The 18603-nt window shown below is 51.1% G+C and overlaps 1 protein-coding gene across 1 annotated transcript in view; it reads right to left on the bottom strand.

The window, feature by feature from the left end:
- LOC104066067 (protein CEPU-1) overlaps positions 1–18603 on the bottom strand; it is a 418198-nt gene that overhangs the window by 169714 nt on the left and 229881 nt on the right. The gene's annotated exons all lie outside the window — the stretch shown is intronic.

Below are 18603 nucleotides of genomic sequence, written 5' to 3'. Positions count from 1 at the left end.
TTGTGCGTGCTGATAGGTCATACGAGAAGGGGATTGCTTTGCAAGTCACTCGACTTCTTTCTCTTCCGAAGGCTTTGCTCCTTGAATTTAGCACTGATGGGACGTGCCGCCTCGAGTCCTACTTTTCCCCAGAGGAGAGACCAGCTTTTCCGAGCTCTTGGCAGGAGGAGTTTAATCTCTGCAGCTCGCTCTGCTCCTGGCTGGTCAGGCAGGGGAGGGTAAACGCCTGCCTTTCGCAGACCCCCTTTGAGCCCACAAATTACACGGGAGAGGTCTCTGCAACTTGATTGCGAAGAGCGAGACTAACGCCAGCAGCGTGAAACTCCTCACACAGGGTTGTGGCATTGCACCAGGTGGCACAAGTCAGTGAAGAAAAGACAAGACACTGCTTTTGCCGATTGCTGCAGCACCCAAGCACCCCCGGTGGGATGGAGACTCTGCTGCGCTACCTTTTTTGCTGCTGGGGAACGCACTCTGGTGTGCAGGACCTACAAATCATCGCCATACTTCTCACACGAGAGCTCGCTCGCTTTGCGAGGCAGCTCCTTTGGATGGGCAGAGACCACCTCCTGAGTCAGCAAAACCAAAGGGATTCCAATAACCACCGCCAGTTAACCTTTTAACACAGCCCAGATTGCCAGGAGCATCTTAAATCAGGAGAGAAAGCACCTGCCTACGCTGAAAGCATGTGGGGTTGGGGCAGAACACGAGCTGCTCAGCAGCTTTAGCCTTTGCGAGGGCCGAATTTGGCCCACTGTTAAGAGATCATCGACGTTGTTTGAAAATCCCAAGGAATTTAAATCCAATACCGCCGGCTCCTGCATACTAAAGCCCAGCAGAATCCCCGGTCTGCCTCCTCGTCTCCGTCTATCCCTCTCTTGCATACATACAAAGTACATATAAATCAGCCTGTCACAGCTTGTCTCTTTTCTGACAGCTGTAATTGCTTCAGACTATAAAAATATCTATAGACAATAAACACAACGCATGAAAACAGCAAAGAGAAAACGAAATCAAGATTCCTTTAAATAATTCAGTTGCTCCAGCAGCAGAGGAGCCAGCAACTGAGTCCAGCTGTGAAGGTTCAGCAGCAAGAGAAAGAGAGCTTTGTAGCCTCCTCTGGGGATGAGAGAGTCTTTTTTCCTTCATTGGTTTTTGACCACAGCAGAAGAAGAGTCTGCCGTACACGGGCTGAGCCGCTTGCAAAGCGGCACCTACCCGAGCACGAAACGCAGCCTCTTGCTTTCAGCTTCTTCTCTTTCTTCCCACTTAGATAAAAGTCTCTCTCTTTTTCCCTTCTCCATTGCGTGCAACAGGCAGGAGACAAACAGAACGAGGAAAGAACAGGCACACTCTCGGTATATATTTATCTCCGTATCCATCTCTCCAACCTCCTCTTTTCCAGCAAGGCTAAAGACCCCCCTCTCCTGGCAGAGACCACAAACAGGGGAGCAGAGGCAGGGAAGCAAGGGCTGGCATCGCTGGGGAAGAGGAGCAGCAGCAGGGATGGAGGCAGGGGGAGAATTTCCCCTGGGGAGATGAACACTGACAGGGAGGATGCCAAAATCATGGATAAGGAAAGGGCTGGAAGGAGTGAGAACCCCACGGGTTCGCTCTGCAGAGGAGCATCGCTATCGGAGCGATGAGAGCTGGGCAGGGGGAGGCTTCCAGGCAGAGCAGAGGGCAGCGGCAGCGAGCCCGGCAGTTTGTCAGCCAGGCAAAAGCATCTTCAGCAGATATTTACTCAATTTTCTAGAAGGAGATTGGACAGGGTGAAAGGCAGCAGTGCCAGCTCACAGTGACTCCCGTAAATATCTTTCTCTCCTTGGCTCCCGGGGGCCTTCTGAAGCTTTCACTTGAAGATTTTTAAGCAAATTGGGCACACCCAGGGAAGAACTGCGGTGTTTGGCCCGGGCTAGCGCTTCCCAAAGGCTGCTGCAAGGAGCCTCAGCTCCTTCTGCAGGGCCTGTGAACCTCTTGATTTCAGGCTTTTTGAGCAAAACCAAGCCGAAGCATCTAATCTGCAGATGCGAGTGGTCCTGAAGGCTGATAACCAGATGCAAAATTGCAGTTAAGGTGCCTCTATCAAGTAAAACACAATGATTGCCACATCTTTTTTGGCTTTCTCATAAATATCTAGCACAATTCTAGCATCTCTTTTGCACGTAGCTGCTTGCAGGGCTGGTTGATAGATCCTTCCATACACCCTGTGCCTATACACCTGCCTACAAATCGATCTACATACAATACTACGCCTCCCCACACTGAAAGGTTTCATTCCTGGAAGAAAAACCAACCTTACTTTCAATAAGTAGGTCATAGCAAGGCAATTTGTACAGCCAGATTTTACTTTTAATTCCCTTTTTTTTCATGAAGCTGATAGATGGCAATCTCCCACCCCAACGTGGAAATGTATTTTTAATCTGAAATTGCCAAATACGATCGGAAACATAATTGATGCTCGAGTCGTTCTCGTTCCTTCAAACTGAAAACATGATTTCATAACCCCATCCGTGCTATCGCATACCACATTGTTCTCCAATAAGCCCCAGGTTGCAAAAAAAAGGGCTTAATTTTCTTGGCATTAGTCAGGTGAATGACACACAAGTCCGGCGGAGCTTTTCTTGAATAACTTACTGAGCCCTCGATGTCTACAACCATTCACTGCAGACACAAAGGACGTGGGCTCCTGTTCCGCTCACCACGCTGACTCATTTATCCCCTCGTTAATGGTGGCCCCAATTAAGAAACAATGATTGAGAGCCTTACTTGGCTGGAGCCATTTTGAGCCCTTCTCACCCCAAAGGCATTCCTGTGCCGAGCTGGAGAAATTGCCTGTTTGAGGACATTTCTAGGCCAGTTTTCTGAATGCAAGAAGCATCCTCACGGGCACCCAGCCTCCATCCCTTCCACTGAAGGCAGGCAGTGACTACCAGCACTCTCTTCACAGGGCTTAAAAACAACACAAGAGACCCCATTAATCCCTGTGCTAAAGATGCTGTTAATATTTAACTGGCATTTATACCAACTTACAGTAACCATCCTATTAAATTCGAGTGAAGTGTGCTTTTGGGAGCCTTCCCCTCAAGCCACGTCGGGATCCGCTGCCTGCTCTGCCTGCACTTTGCACCAAGCACCTCGCTGTAAAAAGGAACATTTTGTTTGCCCTTTAAAAAACTGCTGGGCTCGGGTTTGTCGCTTGCTCTCATCATGCTCAGGAGGTTTGGGATTTTCAAGCATCAGTTAACTCCTTCCAGGGCATCCCTGGCTCAGCTGTGCTGCCTCATGCTCGCTGCAGCCAAGGGGTTGGAGGACCAGAACCAACCAGGTCCAAGAATCACCTGGGGGTTATAGGATGATAGAATGGTTTGAGTTGGAAGGGACCTCAAAGCCCATCCAGTCCCACCCCCTGCCATGGGCAGGGACACCTCCCACTGGATCAGGGGCTCCAAGCCCCATCCAACCTGGCCTGGAACCCCTCCAGGGATGGGGCAGCCACCACTGCCACATTTCTTCCTAAAATCCCATCTTAAACTCCCCTCTTTCAGCTTAAATCAGTCCCCCCTCATCCTATCCCTGCACTCCCTGATCATGCTCCGATGGACATCACAGATGGGCTGGGCAGCGCTGCAGCTCAGACATGAGGTCAGGGAGGGATGCACAACAGTCTCCAAGGCTTTCCCTTTGGGATTACTCCTTTCTCCCACGGTTCTCAGTGTCTGAGCCTTTCACAGCAGCCCAGATAACACAACATGTGTATTTATGAAGCGACACCTCCATACGTGCAGCCTTAATATTAAACATCTATGTAGGGAGTTAAACACAATTATTGAGGAGATCCTGAGCCACGCTGGCACAGTGGAAGTTATCAACGGGGATTGATCCTTGGTTCAAATCAATATTGGTTTTACATAAATCAGCTCCTTGTTGCATCGTTTTGAGGCTACGTCGCTATATTAACACATCCTTTATGAAAAAGGATGCATCCTTTATGCTCGCACCCTTTATGCTCGCTCCACATCCATGGAAGCATTTGATTGGGATGAATCAGGTGCCAGCAACAGCTGATGACACTGGATAAAACCACGCCGTTAGCCATCTAATAGCGTTTTATAAGCGCATGACATTAACCCAGTGCTCTACAACTCAATCCACTCTGCGTTTTAACAGGAGCGAGTACACACGGGAAGAGTAAAAAAGCTGAATAGACTGAAAAGCAGAGCCAGCTACACCTCGGGGCCCACCACGGACATTCAGGAGCTCCAGCACTGCTGCCTTAAATGTGAAAAGCTGAGCTTCTCCCCCACCCTGAACTTCCGTCTGCAGTTTGGAGGCATTTATGACCTCTATACTGGATAAGCCTTTGGAGGACGAGCTCCAAGAGCTACTGCGCCTTCTCCTGGGATGGCCCCACAGAAAACACACCAAGCCAAGCCTTCCCCAGCCCATCTGGGTGTCAACACGCACATCCTAACCTCCAAGGAGAAGCGAGAAGGTAAATGTCCATCGTTGACACTGACCATCATCACCCCCACCTCATTTTCCCCAGCCAAGCCCTTAACTACCCGAAAGCCACAGGGTCCACGCAAACCACGAGGGGGTCAGGCAACAGTAGAGCAGTAAATATCTTGATTTAAGACCACAATGTTCAATAAAAAGCAGATATCAAGAACAGAACCCCCGAAATGCCTCTTTTGAGCACGCTCAGCTGCTCTCAGTCAAACCCCAGCCCACTGCCAGGTGTTCGGCATCACTGAAAATCAGACCCTCCTGGAGCCACTGATTTGCTTTCCGCCTGCAGCTGCGTTCGGACCCGGATCAGTCACCTTCAAAAACAGAGCAGGGAGGAGATGCAAGGTTTACTTTCCAACTCTAGACCAGCCACAGCCAAAAAGGGACTTCCTCAGATGTACCTTCAACTTGAGCACCTGCGTCTTTACGGTCCCCTTTTATTGCCAAGCTGAATTCTTATTTCCCAAGGTGCTGATGTCACCAAATTGCTCGAGCGCTCCCTGGGAACAAAAGCTGGACACGCTGCTGCCTGCCTGTATCAGTTCTAGTTTTGCCACTGGTCCTCTGACCCTCGCAGCGTTCTGCATCCAAGAATAATATTAATAACAGTCATGCCATTAAGCAAGCTGCTTGGTTTGAATCCGAAGATTTTGAGAAATGATCTCATAAATTTAATTCCCGGGGTACCATCTTTGAGCGTTAACAGGCACAGTCGCCTCTGAATTCTGGGAAATGAGCATAATTACATGGAGATCGACAAGGCACAAATGCCAAGAATTCTGTTAACCTTTAATAGTGCAAAAAAACTCTCCCCTTGTAATTATCTCATTCCTTTGTCTTAAATGTTACTGATGAATATTTAGTGGGATAAGCAAATAAAAGGAGGCTGAGGGGTGCAAGGGAGTGCAGCGTAGAGTCTGCAGATCTCACAGCATCGCCGCGGGTCGGGGCTGTGGGCAGGCTGGGATCCCGGCTCACAGAAACTGCCACCTGGGGCAATGACAGCCCCATGGTGACATGCAGCCACCGCAGAGCCACTGGAGGGTGATCCAAGATGCTGGAGTGCGTCCAGAGAAGGGGAAGGGAGCTAATGAAGGGTTTAGAGCACAAGCCGTGTGAGGAGAGGCTGGGAGAGCTGGGGTTGTTCAGTCTGGAGAAGAGGAGGCTGAGGGGAGACCTTATTGCTCTCTACAACTGCCTGAAAGGAGGTTGCAGAGAGGTGGGGGTTGGTCTCTTCTCCCTGGTAGTGAGTGACAGGACAAGGGGAAATGCCTTAAAGATGCACCACAGGAGATTTAGGTTGGATATCAGGAGGAATTTCCTTACTGAAAGGGTTGTCAAGCACTAGAAGAGGCTGCCCAGGGGGGTGGTTGGGTCACCATCCCTCAAGATGAGTAGATGTCACACTTGCGGACATGGTCTAGGGGTGGACTTAGCAGAGCTGGATTGATGGTTGGACTCGATGATCTTAAAAGTATTCTCCAACCAAAACCATTCTGTGATTTTAAGAAAATCCAAATTATCATTTGCACTGCTGCAAATGCGCCTTCACCCACTGGTGCGTGCACACGGGGATCCCATGGCTCCCAGCTGGATGGCTTCAGGTGCCTGTTCTCCAAACTGGACTTTGTTTTGGAATAAAACTTCCTGGGTAAAAACCACATCACTTTTCAAACGTATCCTCCCTTGGGTTGCAAATGGCACTGCCCTCTTGCTGCACATTGAGTCTGATGGAAAGAAGATTTTCTCCCGGCATGAACTGCATTAATATCTGTCACCACTCTGGCATTTCTGCCTATAATGATGAAAAATATGTGCAGAGAATGCGGGGTGCTCTCAGCATCGCCTCCCTCCCCGTGAAGCGAAATTAGAAGCAGCTGCTCCTGTTCCCATCCTCTTTACGGCCCTACAACATTATCTCTGGAAACTTATTATTTGGGAGATGGCGTGGGGATATCCGAGACTGCTGACCTATCCGTATTCAAAGTGTGCATAGCTGCGGATAGGGGCTCAGCCATCCTCTCCCCTGAGCTGGAGACTGGTGTAAAGGTCATTCTCCTCTTTTAATGTCGCATCAGACCGACTGCTGTGTGAACAAGTGAAAGAAAAAGGCGCTTTTCCCCTCTGGATGGAGAAAACACATCTCTAACCTGGGAGGAGCCTGCGAGCACGAGGTTGTCAGGGTGTGACCACCCACAACACCAAATGCTTTCAGACCATCCTCCAGGAGCCATGGAAGAGGTGGAGGGAGTGCCCTCCTGGCTTTGAAGATGCTGCTTTCAACCATATCCCAATCAGCAGATGGACCCGCTGGCTGGGAAGAGCAAGGAGGCAGCCATGGAGGAGGTGGATGGCAGCACAGCCTTGCGCTTACCCCAAAATGCTCCAGGCAGCAGGAAGGACAGGAAAATGCATGTTCCATAAATATGTCGGCCCCAGACCTTTGGGATGTCACACACCAGCTGCCCAGATCCTCCTGCTCCTTGCTGCTGTGAGCTGTGCTCATCCCTGATGGAATCACAGCTCCCCATCGCTCTGCAAATGCATCTCAACTCAACCAACGCTACCTGAGCTACTGAGATTACGAGCTGGTCCACCTCAAAGTCCTGCAGTCCCACCGGAGAGGCTGAGCATCATTGGAGAGGGCTGGAGGAGTCTGTAGAGTAAACTTTCCCTCCAGCCTCAAAGCGAGACCTTTACAGACTCCCTCCTCCCTCGTTCCAGGAGGAAGGAAGCCAAAGCAGTACTTATTCACAGAGGATTGGGGAGAGAAATGAAATAAAAGAGGTTAGTACGACATTAAGTACGACACCTACCCCTTCCAAGAGAGGTTTGAGGAACGGGCTTTGCAGTCGCCGAGAGGAGGAATGTGTGTGAGAGCCCAGAGCCAGGGCTGCTAACAGCACCGAGGGCTTCAAACCCTCCTGAGAAAGGCAATACCACAACTGTCTTGGACCTGGGGTCCCAGCAACCCCACCCACCAACCCCTGGGTTACTTCTGATCTCAGGCTACAACACGTTTGCTCTCCTCCCTTTCCTCTTGCTTTTTTCCCTGCCTTCAACTGGAGCGAGCTTTCTAGTCTCCAAGCTGCTTTTATGCCCCTTTAAAAGGTTATAAAAGCTGTCTTTATATTCCAATAAAGGGATATAAAAACAACTCTTTTTTGCAGTTCAATAAACCTGGTTAACTTTTCCCCCCATTAATAGTTTTGCCTCAGCACCGTGTGCATGTGTGGGCTGCTGCAGGACATGGGGGTTCCATCCCACCACGAGAAGGTTGGGGCTTCTGGTGTTGCACCCTGAAGGAGGAGGTAGCATGGGGAGAAGGAGCAAGAGGGCGAGCTCAGGCTGGGGCACCAGGCAGGGCTGATACCGAGCAGAGACAAGCATCATTCAAGGCCAGGTTGGATGGGGCTTGGAGCCCCTGATCCAGTGGGAGGTGTCCCTGCCCATGGCAGGGGGTTGGAACTGGAGGGGCTTTGAGGTCCCTTTCAATCCAAACCATTCCATGACTCTATAATCATGATCCAACCTACTGCCCAAAAAGGAGAGAGCCATGAATCACCAAATATCCCATCATGCTGGTCCATAGACTCCAAAGAAAATACCTCCTGAAAGCTGGCTTGGGCCCAGGGATGGGCTACGACAATAATTCTATGTCCAAGCAATGGATTATACGCATCAAAGGGTGCCCAGGAGCCCAGCAAGGTCTTGTCTCTCCTGGTAAAGCCTCCTTGAATGTAAACAATGAGCAACTGCATCCGTCGTGCTCAGCATCCTTGCACAAACCAGCTAACAACCACGCATGTAGGACCGTGCCGCTTTTCCTCCTGGTTGATGAGGTACAGGTCGCTTCACCGCTCGGTAGCAACCCCAATCCATTTAGACCTTACGGACCACGGGTCAGGAACCGTCTCTTTCAGAGAGCATCAGTGCCACCCGTAGCGTGACGGGACCCTGCTCCCCACCGCAGCCTCCAGACACGGCTCTAATTATTATTTACCGTTTGTGCAGCCATCGTGTGACTCGCAATCAGTCTTTCTCAAAAGCATCTCTTTCCTTGGAAGAGGATCTAAACCTGTCCCGCCGCCCATCCAACAGCCTCTCCGGGCATTAAAACAAGGAGGTTTATTATTTTTTGTGACAGCTCGTTCTGCAAGGTGAACACAACTCGTATGAATCAAACCGACTCAGATTTCATACATCATTCCCCAGCACCACCACCAAGAAGGGCAGGAAGGGGTTCGGCTGGTGAACACAGAGCAGAGGAGAGTGTTTACCGGTGGTGATCTATTAGGGATGAAGAGGCTACGGAACACCGGGACCGTGGCTGCCGGCACGAGGCTGCCAGAAGGAGAAGAGCCAGGGAGATGCGACTCCATAAATAAGTTATGCCTGGAGGGAGCAGCTACCAGGAGTAGGAATTGAAGCCCAGCACCAAGGTAGCATGAACCTTTCCAACCTGTCCCCTGACCCAATGTGGACCCCTATGCTCCTCCACATGTATTATGGGGTGGGGACCAAACTCCAGCCAGGGCAGATGATCTTGGAATCATAGAATCACAGAATGGTTTGTGCTGGAAGGGACCTCAAAGACCTTCCAGTTCCACCCCATGCCACGGGCAGGGATACATCCCACTGAATCAGGGGCTCCAAACCCCATCCAACCTGGCCTGGAACCCCTCCAGAGATGGGGCAGCCACCACTGCTCTGGGCAACCTGGGCCAGGGCCTCCCCACGAAGAATTTCTTCCTAATGTCTAGTCTAAATCTTCCCCCTTCCATTTAAAGCCATCTTGCACGTTTCCACCAAGAGGCTCCTTGCCCCCACCACGCACCCTGCCCCACCTTGCTCCTCCACACTCCTCCAAGCAGGCTGAGCCCTCCTTGCCACCACCAGCTAATTAATCTAGCTAATCACCATAAAGCTCCTTTCTGAAGGCTGCAGGAGAACGATGGAGGCAAAGGGAGAAGGCGAGCATCCGGGGCTCTCTGGGGAATTCAGAAGCGTTTACAGTCCCTGGCACCAGAAAATCCATACTCATCTTGGCTCCGGGAGGCAGGGCTGCCCTCCCACACTCCTATTAGCAATTTCCAATCATCTTTTATTAGGCCTACATTGATTTGCTGCTCATTTCGGTGGGAATGAAGGCCTAAGAGCCTCAAGCCTTTCTCAGACGAAGAATCCAGGTGCCGGAGGGGCGAGATGAGCTGGGATGCTGATATGAGTTCAGCTGTGCCATTAGCAGAGCAGAACCAGAGCTGCCATTTCAATACAGCCCTGCACATCCCACCGCGTCTTTTCCACAGCGTGTATGGAGACGGGACCGAGGGCAGGAGGGGCTGGGGGCTCCTCCTGATCTTTATTTAGGGAGCTCCTTCCAAGCTGCGGAGGGGGATTTGCACTGTGCCACGTGCCTACCTGCTGGGAGAAGCCATCCGGATCCCGTGCTCCAAACCCAACCCTGCCGAGCTGCTCGGGGCTCTTATCCCGCGGGAGAAAGAGGCTCCTAATGCTACACTTCTGTTTCCAAGCCAACATTTCCAAGCAGCTTCTGAAACACTAATTCTGTTAGGAATCATCTGAATATTTTGTTCCAATAATGCCATAACACCAGCGCACACATTAGCACATACACCACACACACAAAAAGAGTTTGAATATCAAAACAAAGTGAATTTGCAGGGTTTTTGTGCGGGTTTGTTGTTTTTTTTTTACCTCCTGGCAAAGCCATCACTGCAAGTTATCAGCTTCCAACTGTTTGCACCACAGCTTTTCCATGCATGTCCCTGCTGTCATCAAACCTGCTGCTCTCTGCACCCGGTGTCCCCAAATAACCCGAGATCTGCAGACACGGGTACAAAAGGACCTCACAGCCTCCGAGAATGAGACCTCAGCACCAGCAGGGACGTCAGCAGGGATGGCAGCTCCTTCAGCCCTGACAAGAGGATGGCAGCGGGGGAGGATGCAAACCTTCACATGTCTGAGCCTCAGACATGTCTCTATGCATCCTCCTCAACCCATCACAGCCCCTTCCTTGTCCCATCACAGTCCACTTCTCATCCCATCACAGACCACTCCTTGTCCCATCACTGCTCCCACCTCATCCCATCACAGCTCCTACCTCGTCCCATCACAGTCCCCTCCTCATCCCATCACAGCTCTTACTTCGTCCCATCACAGTCCCCACCTCATCCCATCACAGCCCACTCCTCATCCTATCACTGCTCTCAACTCGTCCCATCACAGCCCCCACCTCGTCCCACCACAGACCTCTCCTCGTCCCATCACAGCTCTCACCTCGTCCCATCACAGCCCTTTCCTTGTCCCATCACAACTTCCACCTCATCCCATCACAGCTCCCACCTCGTCCCCTCCCAGCTCCTACCTCGTTCCCTCACAGTTCCCTCTTCATCCCATCACAGCTCCCACCTCATCCCATCACAGCCCCCACCTCGTCCCATCACAGACCTTTCCTTGTCCCATCACAGCTCCTACCTCGTCCCATCACAGCTCCCACCTTGTCCCACCACAGCCCCCAACTCATCCCACCACAGCCCCCAACTCATCCCACCACAGCCCCCAACTCATCCCATCACAGACCCCTCCTTGTCCCATCACAGACCTCTCCTCGTCCCATCACTGCTCCCACCTCGTCCCATCACAGCTCCCACCTCGTCCCATCACAGCACTGTGCTTCCCAGGAAACCGAGGACTAAAACCCACAACTTTGTAGCATTTAGACTTAATTGCATATGTTTTCTAAAAACACGAGCCTGCATTTGGAGAGCGAGAGCCACTCTCTAGAACACCCCGGGAAATATTAAAACGGGAGAGCTGATTCAGATGAGAGCGGTTCACAAACGCCTGCGGTGAGGTGGATGAAAGCCAAGAGCTTCAAGCCTTGGATGTGCCTCACTTCAGACAGCACGGGAGAAAATACAGACGCTCTTAAACTCTGCCCCAGATCTGCCAGCACAGAAACTTTAACTCCGCTTTGAACCAGGCAACCGAATTATCTCCCTGGGAAGCAGCTGCCTCCAGGCAGCGCTCGGGAAGTGCTGGGAAGGTGCTGGGGTGATGACGGTGGGGTCCAGTGTCTGCCCCACGAGCGTTGGCCAAGGTGATGCTGATGCCAAGCTGGGTGACGCTGGTGCTGCGGAACTCAGGATCCTGCAGGGGATGGGTTACGGAGAGAAGGGGCTCTCTTGAAATCATCCTTCATGGAGATGCGGTGGTGTCATCGGGTAAACTTTGCCACCAGAAAAACACGGCTTTGCTTCTAAGCACATCTCTGATGCCAATTATAGGCACTTAACGAGCAAACCTGGCCTGATCCAGCGGGCTTGAAAGCAGCAGCTCTTCAGTTTTGAGATATCCTTTAAGGATCTGCTGCCCAGTATCCCCCACTCTTGCTTTTTTTTTTCCCAGTATCCCTCCAGGCAGTCAGGAAAGAAGGTAGGGAGATGAAACCTGGAATACCATGGATTGCCCTACAATGAGCACGATGTTTCATTCCCCTTTCTGTCCCCATCAGCAGACACTGGTGCCTCAAACCAAACAAAGACTGAGGGACTTGTGTCCCACGCTGAAACTGGGCTGCCAAAGCCCTCGCTGGCACCCACCGTGCCTTTTGACTGGCATCGGCGCACGGCTAGCAAACGACGTGGGCCAAATTTTTCCCTGGCGTAGCTTAATTAAAGTCAATGATGTTACACCAGGGAGGAACCTGGCCCAGTGTCCTGAGCTGAAGTCCACACCAAGTCCAGCTGGCAACTCAGCAGCAGCAGGAAGGATCCCTGGCATCAGGAGCGGTGCTGGGAACCGTAGCCGGAATTTGCGAGTGGGAGAAAGATTCAATAAACAATACACTAAGTAAACGCGATCTGTAATAAATAACAACAACCGGCGTTTTGCCTCTTCCAAATGCTACAGAGAACCGGACCAAATTGTCCTCCCAGCTCCCAGGAGCGGTGGGGACATTTCATTAGTACTATTACGCTGACAGGGAAAGAGTCACTGGGAGCTTAATAATAATAAAACCCCATTATGTTACAGTGCTCATCATCTGTGTATCTCAACGAGCTCCTAAAGGCAGGGAAATAACTATGATCGCTTTAATGGAGTAGGGGGGGACGGAGATGCACAAGGGGGTCAGCAATTAGCTTCGGGTCGCTCATCGAGCCAAATCTGAAGTTTGCTGAGTGGTGCCACTAAGCCATGTCCAGGCTGGGCTGATGGGCTCGAAGCTGCAAAGAGGATGGATGGATGGCACGAGCTGCTGTTACACGAAAGAGGTTTTGTCCTGGCTGGAGGAACCTCCCACGCCTTGGCTCCATCTGCCCAACCAAGGGAGGAGAATGGATAGGGAGCAGCCCCTAGGAGAAGGACTTCGGGTGCTGGGGGATGAGAAACTCAACAGGAGCTGGCAACGTATGCTCACAGCCCAGAAACCAACCGTGTCCTGGACTGCACCCAGAGCAGTGGGACCAGCAGGGAAGGAGGGGATTCCGCCCCTCTGCTCTTGTGAGAATCCACCTGAGGCCCTGTGTCCAGTTCTGGAGTCCTCACCACAGGAAGAACACGGAGCTGTTGGAGTGAGTCCAGAGGAGGCCACGGAGATGATCCGAGGGCTGGAGAACCTCCCGTACAAGGACAGGTTGAGAGAGTTGGGGTTGTGCAGCCTGGAGAAGAGAAGGCTGCGGGGAGACCTTAGAGCAGCTTCCAGTGCTGAAAGGGGCTCCAGGAAAGCTGGGGAGGGGCTCTGGATCAGGGAGGGCAGAGAGAGGATGAGGGGGAACGGTTTTCAGCTGAAAGGCAGGAGATGGAGATGAGATCTTGGGAAGAAATGTTCTACTGTGAGGATGAGGAGGCCCTGGCCCAGGGTGCCCAGAGCAGTGGTGGCTGCCCCATCCCTGGAGGGGTTCCAGGCCAGGTTGGATGGGGCTCGGAGCCCCTGATCCAGTGGGAGGTGTCCCTGCCCATGGCAGAGGGGGTGGGACTGGATGAGCTTTGAGGTCCCTTCCAACCCAAACCATTCTGCGATTCTATGAACTCATGCCAACAGACCCTGGGGAGGCCTCACCAAAACTTTAACGTGGTTATACGTTAACAGCTCAAGGGCTGCAATTACCCAGCAATCGCAGCGTGATTACAAGGCAGCTACGCTTCCCACACCTGTAATTTCTCCTACACTCACACAACTCCAAGTATAGCTCCATGGCTGTAAATTAATGAGAGCTTGAGTCAAAATCAGTGGTGCCACTGAATGCTAAACACATCGAGCCACAGTGGCCACGAAACCAAAGCCACACTTGTGGCGATGTAGGTAACCTTACAGCTGAAATGTAGAGAAATCCCAGTTGTAGGGACCAGTGGGTGGTGATGAGGTTATTCAAAGGCCTTACCATGGCGTAATTACACTGTATTCATAACGTAATTACAGCCCCGCTATTATATGCTATAACCCTTCCATTTCACGCCTAATCCCATCAGGTAGATTCCGAGGGATAAAAGGCAGCAGTGAAAGACAGCAACTGTTGCAGGAAGAAAGAATCATAGAATAATAGAATCACAGAATGGTTTTGGTTGGAAGGGACCTCAAAGCCCATCCAGTCCCACCCCCTGCCATGGGCAGGGACACCTCCCATTGGATCAGGGGCTCCAAACCCCATCCAACCTGGCCTGGAACCCCTCCAGGGATGGGGCAGCCACCACTGCTCTGGGCAACCTGGGCATCACCACCCTCATTGTGAACAATTTCTTCCTAATGCCCAACCTAAATCTTCCCCCTTCCAACTTAGAGCCGTTCCCCCTCGTCCTATCACTCCACGCTCTTGCAAAAAGCCCCTCCTCAGCTTTCCTGTAGCCCCTTTCAGGTACTGGAAGGCCACTATATGGTCTCCCCAGAGCCTTCTCTTCTCCAGGCTGAAAGGAAGGATGGATATGGAATGACAGGGGCAGCAGAAGAGGTAGGAATGGAAATGCTCTCAGTGTCCAGAGCCATCATTAACACCCAGACCATCTCCATGGGCCCAAGGAACCTTCCAGGGCTTCAGACCAGGCAAGAGGAAGGGCTGGGCTCAGCTGATGGGATCCATCACAGAGCTATAAGCATTTATCAGAAGCCAATCTGCTTTTTAAAAGCAGAAGAGGTTACTTCGGATTAATTTTTCACTTCAGAAGCTTTATGGGCGAGTTCCGAAACTGTCAGGTTGAAATGCTTCAATATGTTCTGAACGAAAAGCTCGAGTGCTGGTTCAAAATGCCTCTCTGCTTGGACTGTCAGGTAATTTGTACCCAAACATTTAAATTAAAATTTTATGTTGGCTCATCTCTTTTTCGGGGAGAAGGATTTGGAGGTTTTGTTTATTTTTCAGTTTCTGAAATTCGGATTCTTCAGCCTCTGCTTCAGGGTTGAACACGAGGGGAAGGAAACTTAAAAGCTCATCACGGAGAGCGAGCGTCGAGCCCTGCCTGATAGGATGAGCTCATTGCCACAGTCCCTTTTCCTGCTGTGTCACATCTAAGCACGTTGGGATCATTTTGTCTCGCAGCACAGCACTACTGTCTTCTGACCCATCGATGCAGGGATGAGCACGAGGTCACTTTGAACAAGGAACAGGTTCAGGCACCCCATTCAGGAGGAACAAACCCCCAACACCCCAACCCTGAGCCACCTTTCCAGAAACCAACAGAGCTTTCTGGATACCGTCAGAACCTTTCGAGTCAAAAGGAATGTTGCCCATCAAGCTCAGCCTGCACATGTCCTGGCAGCCAAGGGGTCAACTGTGTTCTCGGGTGCATCCACCACATCGTTGCTTACTGATCGAGGGAGGGATTGTCCTGCTCTGCTCCACACTCGTGTGGCCCCACCTTGAGCACCGGGTGCAGTTCTAGGTGCCACAAATTAAAGAGCATCTGAAGCTACTGGAGAGTGTCCAAAGAAGGGCATGGAGTTGGTGAAGAGTTTAGAGGGGAAGCATGTGAGGAGCAGTTGAATTCACTGGGTCTGTTCAACCTGGAGAAGAGGAGACTGAGAGGAGACCTCATCAAACTCCGCAGCTTCCTCACAAGGGGAGGAGGAAGAGCAGGCGCTGAGCTCTTCTCCCTGGATCCGAGGGAATGGCAGGAAGATGTCAGATAAGGGTTAGGTTGGACGTTAGGAGAAGGTTCTTCCCCCAGAGGGTGGTGGAGCACTGGAACAGCTCCCAGGGAAGCAGTCACAGCACCAAACCTGACAATATTCCAGAAGCATTTGGCCAACGCCCTCAGCCCCACGGTGTGAACGTTGAGGTTGTCCTGTGCAGGGATAGGAACTGGACTCGGTGATCCCTTTGGGTCCCTTCCCACTCAGGATGTTCTATGATTATATCACTTCCAGGGCTTCCCAACACTCTGACCATCCTGGGGTTCCTCCACCACAAAGCTGAGTAAATATTCAGATTATTAACTTCCAGCTGGTTCTGTCACATCCCATTTGGACCGTTGTTGTTGTGCAAACTTATTTAATACTAACTCCGGTTACTTAGCGCAGCCCAGTTCCAGCCAGGCAGACAGACCTGATGTGGCTTACAGGTCTCCTGCTGCTCCATAACTCCACACGATCTTATTTCCCCGCTACTATTTGCATTCATATTTCCACTCACTCACGAGGCAGCGGATGGGAAGACGCGGGCACAGGCGGGGGACGTGCGGTAGCGTATTCGTGGTGTAATTCAGCAAGATCTCCAAATAACCCAAACCCTTTCTGTTGCACAGCACGTCACTGCAACAAGAGACTATTCCTCCTGGCGCTCCAGAAACATTTATGCAGCACAGACGTGTGGGCATGAAAATACAATCAGACGGGACACAAACTGTGCTTTTGCTGTTTGGGGTTGGGATTAATTCCTTCTTTTTCTTTATTTTTTTTTTTTTTTTTGTCTAAGTCTGGCTGGGCCAAATTCTTTATCATCTGATTCTGCAGAAATTGTGCAGAATTTATGGAGAACAATATCAGCACAAGGACAGAGGAAGGCAAATCCTTGTGGGATGGAGACCACATCTCTAGGGAGCAACTCATAGAACCATAGAATGGTTTCGGTTGGAAGGGACCTCAAAGCCCATCCAGTTTCACCCCCTGCCATGGGCAGGGACACCTCCCACTGGATCAGGGGCTCCAAGCCCCATCCAACCTGGCCTGGAACCCCTCCAGGGATGGGGCAGCCACCACTGCTCTGGGCAACCTGGGCCAGGGCCTCCCCACCCTCACAGCAAAACACTTCTTCCTATGAATCACAGAATCCTAGAATGATAAAGTCATAGAATCATAGAATCAATTGGTTGGAAAAGACCTTTGAGATCATCGAGTCTAACCATAACTGTCCACTACTAAACCATATACTTAAACACTTCATCCACCTGTCTTTTAAAGACCTCAGGGATGAGGACTCCACAACCTCCCCGCGCAGCCCAAGGATTGATTTCGATGAAGAAATTTTTCACAATATCCAATCTGGATCTCCCCCAGAGCAACTTGAGGCCATTCCCACTCATCCTATCACTTGTCACTTGGGAGAAGAGACCAACACCCACCTCACTACACCCTCCTTTCGGACAGTCATAGACAGTGATGAGGTCTCCCCTCAGCCTCCTCTTCTCCAGGCTAAACAGCCCCAGGTCCCTCAGCCACCTCTCACAACCCCTGTTCTCCAACCCCTTCCCCAACTCTGTTTCCCACCTCTGGACGCGCTCCAGCCCCTCAATGTCCTTCTTGCAGTGAGGGGCCAAAACTGAACCCTGGATTCATGATGCAGCCTCACCAACGCCAAATACAGAAGCACAACCCCTTCCCTGCTCCTTCTGGCCACACTGTTTCGGATACAGGTCAACATCTCAGCTCAGTCTCCCCTCTTTCAGCTCAAAACTGCTCCTCCTCATCCCATCCCTGCACTCCCTAATCAAGAGCCCCTCCCCAGCTTTCCTGGACCTCCATCCCCGTGCATCTTCTCTGGTTCCTCTGGGAGCCGTTTCACCCACTGAAACCCATTCTTGCAGAGTGTGAGCGCCTCTGCCATGAGAAATAAGGGCTGAGCTGTTGCAGGAATGGCTTCCCCATCTCCATTAGGGGCTCGGCTAAGCCATGAAGCCTGGAAGTTGATTATATCTTTCATTAGGAATGACTGAATGATGTTTTTAAACTGGAAAATGAACTCGCAGCTACGAGGAAACACTTCCTTGGCGAGGCCGTTGAGTAGGTTCCCCGTGGAATAGATGCAGTTCTGAGAGTCAAAATTAAATTGATATTAGAAAATTTCTTGCGGGGGAAAAAAAGTCATAGGCTGCCTGCAGAAACGGCTTCTCACAGAGGCAGGTAGGAAATGGAAATGTGCTGAAACTCAAATATATATATATATTTTAATGAAAATAAATATATCCCCTAACTTCCCCATCTCAGCAGAAATTCCCCAAAAGTAAAATTTCCATGGATTGGATTTTTTTTTTTTTTTTCCTTTTGGAAGCACCATTTCATCTCCTGCAGTATTCACATGGCTGTCACAGGTTCTCTTCAGGCAGGACACAACGTGGGAACTTGCCATCCAGGTGGGCTTGGATGGTGGTAGGCTCCCCCCATCTCCCAGCAGGTCCTCCTTGCCAGCAAGGACAACTCTTGGCTTATCCATAGGACAGCCAAACTGCTGAGCTCCTTCCAGACAATGAGCCATCACCTGGATTTACATATTCCCAATGGAAAATCAAATTCTCTGCAAAACCACTGTCCCAAGAAACCATGTGGTTTGCACAATAAAGACAATTTCTGGGGGGAAATGTGCTTTAATTAAAGATTCTCAGAGTTTCAGAGGTGGCTTTCTCCATCTTTACTCACCATGCCCTGATGTGCATTTGGGAATGGGCAAAGACATAAGGAAGAATTTCTTCACCATGAGGGTGGGGAGACCCTGGCCCAGGTTGCCCAGAGCAGTGGTGGCTGCCCCATCCCTGGAGGGGTTCAAGGCCAGGTTGGATGGGGCTTGGAGCCCCTGATCCAGTGGGAGGTGTCCCTGCCCATGGCAGGGGGTGGGGCTGGATGGGCTTTGAGGTCCCTTCCAA

This window comes from Cuculus canorus, chromosome 23 (genome assembly GCF_017976375.1).
Source record: "Cuculus canorus isolate bCucCan1 chromosome 23, bCucCan1.pri, whole genome shotgun sequence".
NCBI classification, from domain to species: Eukaryota; Metazoa; Chordata; class Aves; order Cuculiformes; family Cuculidae; genus Cuculus; species Cuculus canorus.
Note: the sequence above shows the minus strand (reverse complement) of the source record. Positions and strands in the feature narration are given on the sequence as shown.